Raw genomic sequence first — 6,788 nt, 5'->3', positions numbered from 1 at the left:
AAAAAAAGACACATACCCTTATACATACACACACACACAAACACACACACATATATATACACACATACACATATATGTATAATGCCTTCAATCACTTGGTCATCATGTCTTTAATTTCATAGGCTAGAAATCCTGTCCTGCCAGTTTCATTGTATCTAGCATAGTGCCAGTCTATACTAACAACTCTAAGTGAGTCAGCCATGTAATTTTCTTTTTGCCAGTCCTGGGGCTTGAACACTGGGCCTAGGCTCTACCATTTGAGCCACAGCACTACTTCTGGCTTTTTCTAAATAGTTTATTGGAGATAAGAATCTCTTGGACTTGCTTTTTTCTGAGTAGTTTATTAGAGATAAGAGTCTCAAAAACTTTCTTGCCTAGGCTGGCTTCAAACTGCAATCCTCAGTCCTTAGACCTCAGGCTCCTTGAGTAGCTAGGATTACAGGGCCACTAGAACCCGGCTTGTGTATTTTCTTGAAATTAGCTCACGTTATTTTTACAAGGGGAATTTCATTATGATACTTCCACACGTGTTTACTATATTAATTATTAATGCTCAGGTAGGAATTATGGAGGCGCAACAGAGTCTGATTGACTCTACATAGTCTACAATATACTCATATTCCACTTCATTGTCTAATGTCTTGTATTCAGTCTACTGTATTGCTTTTAACTTTTATAAATTCATTCTGTAGTATTTAAATATGCTGAATGTCAACAAAGTGTATCTTCAAGCCTGGTGCTAGTGGTTCATGCCTGTAATCCTAGCTACTCAGGAGGCTGAGATCTGAGGATCGCAGTTCAAAGCCAGCCCAAGCAAGAAAGTCTGTGAGACTCTAATCTCCAATAAACCACCAGAAAACTGAAAGTGGCACTGTGGCTCAAATGATAGAGCACTAGCCTTCAGCTGAATAGCTGAGGGACAGCAACCAGGCCTCATGACCAAAAAAACAAACATACAAACAAAACCCAAAAATCAACAACAAAAACCTGATGACACTGGTGATCTCTTGTATGAGTTGTTTTTCTTTCTGTAGCATCTTGTAACTTCTTGCTTCCTGTCTACTTCTATACTTTTTTAGTTTCCCTTTAAGAAACCATCTCCCTACGTAGACCAAGCAAACCTTGGAAATCCTCCTGCCACTGGAGGGCTGGGATTTTGAGTGTTCACTACCATGCCAGGCCCTAATTCAGTAGCTATAATATTTTAAATAATTATGATAGATAATATTTGTAAGTTTATTTCAATATGCCATACAGCATGCCTTCATTATCTTTTCTTCTTTTCACATTGTGAAGCTAGCATCTGTACTGGGCACTGTCTCTGAGCTTCTTTTGCTTAAGACTAGTACTCTATCACTTGAGCCATAGCACCACTTCAAGCTTTTTCTGTTTATGTGGTACTGAGAAATCGAACCCAAGGCTTTATGTATGCTAGGCAAGCACTCTATTACTAAGCCACATTCCCAGCCCCCATTTTATTTTTTTAAATTTACTTTCTGGTAGTACTGGAATTTGAACTCAGGGCCTTTTATTTGCCAGACAAGCACTAATACTTGAGACATACCACCAGCCCCTGACTGCTTTTGTTACTTTTTAGATAGGGTCTTGTGTTTGTGTGTTGGGTTAGTCTTGGAATGGGATCCTCCTATCTACACTTCCTTTAAAAACCTGCGATCACAGCCATATACCAGCTATGGAGATTTTGTCTCAATAACTTTTTTTGCTCTGAATCACTTTTAACTATCATTTTTCATAGCCCTTCCTTCCAAGTAGTTGGGATTATTAGTATGAGTCACTATCCTTGGCCTATAACATGTCTGTGTGTGTGTGAGTGTGTGTGTGTGTGTGTGTGTGTTTGGGTGTGGGAAGAGTACTGTGGTTTGAACTGAGGAATCTGTGCTTGCTAGTTAAGTATTCTACCACCTGAGCCACACTCCTATTTTATCATTTAAAAACTAAGCCAACTTGATTAGTGAATGAGAAACTAGAATTCTGGACTCTTGATTAGGAATTTCTTCTCTATAGTAAACTATCTTTGTTGTCTTGTTTTCTTTTTTTCCTTTACTCTTTGTAATCGGCCTTCTCCAAAACCACTCTATTAAAACTACTACAAATTATCCACAACCCAGTTCATTTGTTTATTCTTTTCTAGAGTCTTTCTCCTTGGATTCTCACTATGCTTGACTTCTAACCCTACATACCTTCAGAGAATGGGTTATCTCACAGATTCCACCCCCTCACCCACCTCCATTCAGCTGGCTTGGAATTTCAATCCTGAGATCTCAGCCTCCTGAATAGTTAGGGTTAACAGGCACTTCCATTTATTTATTTATTTATTTATTTTTTTGCTGGTCATGGGGCTTGAACTCTGGGCCTGGGTGCTTTCCCTCAAGGCTAGTGCTCTACCACTTGTACCACAGCGCCACTTCCCGTTTTCTGGAGATCAGAGTCTCACAGACTTTCCAGCCTGGGCTGGCTTTGAACCATAATCCTCAGATCTCAGCCTCCTGAGTAGCTAGTATTACAGGTGTGAATTTTTTAATTGATTTCTCTGTCTTTGAAGAATGCAAGTATATTGATGAGAATTGTATCTGTAGATTTCTTGTCAGTAGTCATTTTCATGACAGCAATTCCGCCAATCCATAAGCATGGAAGGTCTTTCCATTTTCTTGTGTCTGCTTCTGTCCTCTTCCTTGTTTGAGGACTTCCCTTTGTCTTCTTCATGGCACCCCTACCTTTGCCTCATCTGATTTTCTTTTGCTCACACTTTTCCTTCAATGATATCTACTCAACAAAGACTTCTAATTCTATACATCTGATTTAATATTCTGTGTTCCCACTTCCCTGACCTACCAGCACCTCAGCTCTAACATGTTTGTAATGTTCTGAATGTTTATGTACCTCGCAAATTCATAGAGTGAAACCCTAATCCTACTTTGGTGATATTTGGGGGTGAAACTTTTGGAAAGTACTTAGGTGAGATCGGGCCCTCCCAAGTTCTCTTAAAAAGAAGAGCCAGGGCTGGGTAGGTGGCTCCGTGGTAGAGTGTTTGCCTTGCATGCCTGAGGCCTTGGGTTTGATTCCTCAGCACCACATAAGCAAAAAGAAAAAAAGCCAGAAGTGGTGCTGTGGCGCAAGTGGTAGAGCACTAGCCTTGAGCTGAAGGGCTGAGGGACAGCGCCCAGGCCCTGAGTTCAGGCCCCACGACCAGACCGCCCCCACCCAAAAAAAAAGAAGAGCCAGAGAGCTAGCTAGCTTGCCTTTTGCCATGTGAGAATATAAGAATACCACCTTCTGCATACCAGAAAGTAGGCCTTTAGCAGACATAACATCTCACACCATTTTAAAGTTGGACTTACAGACTATAAAACTCTGAGCAATAAATATTTGTTGTTTAAAGCTGTTAGTATACAGTAGTTTGTTATAGCAGCCTTACTAACACAATGTCTAAAACCAAAGTTTGTGATCTTTTCCATAAAATATACCTTTTTTCATTTTTCTTTTTCTCAGTTAGATTAGACTCTCATGGACTGTAAGCATGGCTTAAATAGTAAAGTTCTTGTCTAGCAAGGGCATAGCCCTGATTTCATACCTCAGTAACACACACACACACACACACACACACACACACACACCTTAAACACTCAGATCCTCTTGGACTTCAAGGAAAGAAACACATCTCTTACCTTAAGTGGTTATCTCTTGGTATTATAATGGCAGGGTGATTTTTGTTTTCTTATGAATGTTTGGAGTGTGCAAGTATGTGTGTGTGTGTATGTGTGTGTGTGTGTGTGTGTGTGTGTGTGATACTGATGGCTTGAACTCAGAGCCTCAAGCCTCAGCTTTTTCTAGCTGGGCTGGATGCAAGCCATGATTCTCAGATCTGAGCTTCCTAATTAGGTAAGATTACAGGAATGAACCACTAGCCCTAAATTTCTGAATTAAAAAAAATTTCTCGTTGTGACTCTGTACTATCATAATCAGAAAAAAATATTTAAGTAACTATAATAAAGGGAATAAAATTAAACATCAGTGGAATGCTACATCCCCAGATTCCTTTAATCAGGCTGTGCTTGAACTTTTTTTTTGCCAGTCCTGGGGCTTGAACTCAGGGCTTAGGTGCTGTTCCTGAGCTTCTTTTGCTCAAGGCTACTCCCTTGAGCCACAGCACCATTTCTGGCTTTTTCTGTGTATGTGGTACTGAGGAATTGAACCCAGGGCTTCATGCATGCTAAGTGAGCACTCTACCACGGAGCCACCTCCAAGCCCCCTTTTTATTTTTGCAGTACAGAATTTGAACTCAGCTTCATACTTAATAAGTCAAACACTTAAGCCATTCCTCCAGCACTTCTCCCTCTGATTATTTTTTGGTCTCTTGCTCTCTTTTTTTTCTTGATCCCAACCTATGTTTCCCACCATAGCTGGACTAACCCTACCTCACCTAGTTATTTGTTCAAATGGGATCTTGGAAACTTTTTGCCTGAGCTGATCTCAAATTGAGATCCTTCCAACAACCCCTTCCTTTCAAGTAGCTAGAATTACAAGTCTGAGCCACCTGCACCAAGCAGATAAAATATATTTTTTCTTTTGGTGGTATGAGGGTTTGAATTCAGGATCATATGCTTACAAAGCAGGTGCTTTACCATTGAGTCATGACTCCAGCCTCCTTTGTACTAATTACTTGAACTTAGGGCTTTGCTCTCTCATTTGTCTTTTTCACTCAAGACTAACACTCTACCATTTGAGCCACACTTCCACTTCTGGATCTTTTCAGGCTAACCGATAAGAGTCTCACTGGTTTTAATCACAATTCTCAGATCTCAGCCTCCTGAGTAGCTAGGACTACAGGCATGAGCCACCAGCACTCACAGACAGGAGGACAGACCCTATCTCAGACCAGGTAGCCAAGTGTGCCTGACCATGATCTGCCTATTTTAGGCTTTCTGTGATATATGTACTGCCACACACAGTTTCTTTCTGTTGAGATGGAGATTCTTCTGCCTGGGTTGGCCTGGAATTACCATCCTCCCCATCTCAGCCTCCCCTGTTACTTAAGGTGACAGGCATGTACCAGCTTGCACAGCTGGTAATCAATTATTATTATTATTATTATTATTTTTGGTCAGTCATGGGGCTTGAACTCTGGGCCTGGGTGCTCTCCTTGAGCTGAAGAGCTTTACCATTGAGCCACAGCACCACTGCCAACTGTTAATCAAGTCTTAAAAATTAGAAGTGCTATTCTGATTCTGTTTATAGATCATACTTTCCCAGTACATGTTTATGAAATATATTGAATTGAACAAAAAATAACATGATTGTGACTTGATGGCTATTAAATCCTGTGTCAAATTTCTTCATGGTGTGCTTCATCAATGTTTGTTAAGCCTCATGCCATTTTAACTAAAAAAAAGCTCCTTCATGATGGAGTTCTCGGCAGAAAAAAAAATGTTGGCAGATGGATCAACTATGTTCTGTTTATCAGTCTTCTTTCTCTTAGAGGAAGAGTGTGTGTGTGTGTGTGTGTGTGTGTACACTAGGTTCTTGCTTTGATTCTTAATCTAAAGTTACAAAGTTTGGACTAGCATATCGTGAACAATTTAATATTACTTTGTAGGGGAAGAGGAGAATGACCATACATGTGATAGGAAATCACACACCTATTCAACTTACTTGTTAAACATTTCTATAGTGTTCACTGAATTCCAAATGCCTGCTTCAAGTATTTTCAAAGCTTTGTTAATTAGCCGCAAAACCTTTTGGAGTTGACACTATTAGCTGAATGTCATAAAAGGGGAAACTGAGGTATTCCAAAACTTGCTCAGTGTCACTTTTTTTGTTGTTGTTGGTCATGGGGCTTGAACTCTGGGTATGGGTGCTGTCCCTAAGCTCTTCAGCTCAAAGCTAGCACTCTACCCTTGAACCACAGAGCCACTTCCAGTTTCTGGTGGTTTATTGGAGGTAAGAGTCTCATTGACCTTCCTGTCCAGGCTGGCTTTGAGCTGCAATCCTCAGATCTCAGCTTCCTAAGTAGCTAGGATTACAGGTGTGAGCCACTGGTGCCCGGCTTAGTATCACTTCTTTACTGCTTTAGAGGGCTGTAGTTTGAACCCAGCTCATCAGGCTCCACAGTCCTATGCTCATAATATCTGTAATTTAAATTGAATTGAATTGACCATCCCTGGGCTCTATGCTACTCTGATCTAACGAAAGTCTGGAAGAGTGCCTTTGCGGATTAGCTCCAGGTAGGCAATGCTCCATTCCTTCTGGTGATTTTTTAACAAGAAACATCTGTTCAGTGTTCGGAATCTATACCAAATGCCTTTTGAATTTGGATGGACTTAGAAGATAAAGAATGTTTATTCCAGATGCAGTTGATTAGCTCTCTGTATAAAGTTTAGAACATGAGTATTTCATGTCTATACTGTTTACAGTTCATCACATTTGATCCTCAAACCCCCCAATTTGAGGGAGGCAGGGCAAATATAAGTAATTTTTTTCCAGATGATGACATTGAGGCTCAGAAATGTTAAGTGATTTTACAAAAATCTTATATATGGAGAAACAAGAGTCGGTGCTCTATCCAGTTCTTTGGACTCCCAAACCTCTATATTAAACTCCATTCTTGCAATATGAACTTTGCTATTACCTTGGCAACAATGTAGAACACTTAGTGCCTGGAAACCATGATACTGCCTTCTCTGTGTACCAGAGGGTTTAACTAGGTCGTTTTAATCCACCCCTGTGTCAAGTTCCTTTCATTGTGTGCTTCATCTTAAGGTTTGGTAAGC

This window comes from Dipodomys ordii, unplaced genomic scaffold (genome assembly GCF_000151885.1).
Source record: "Dipodomys ordii isolate 6190 unplaced genomic scaffold, Dord_2.0 Scaffold3, whole genome shotgun sequence".
NCBI classification, from domain to species: domain Eukaryota; kingdom Metazoa; phylum Chordata; class Mammalia; order Rodentia; family Heteromyidae; genus Dipodomys; species Dipodomys ordii.
This window is presented reverse-complemented; position numbering follows the sequence as displayed.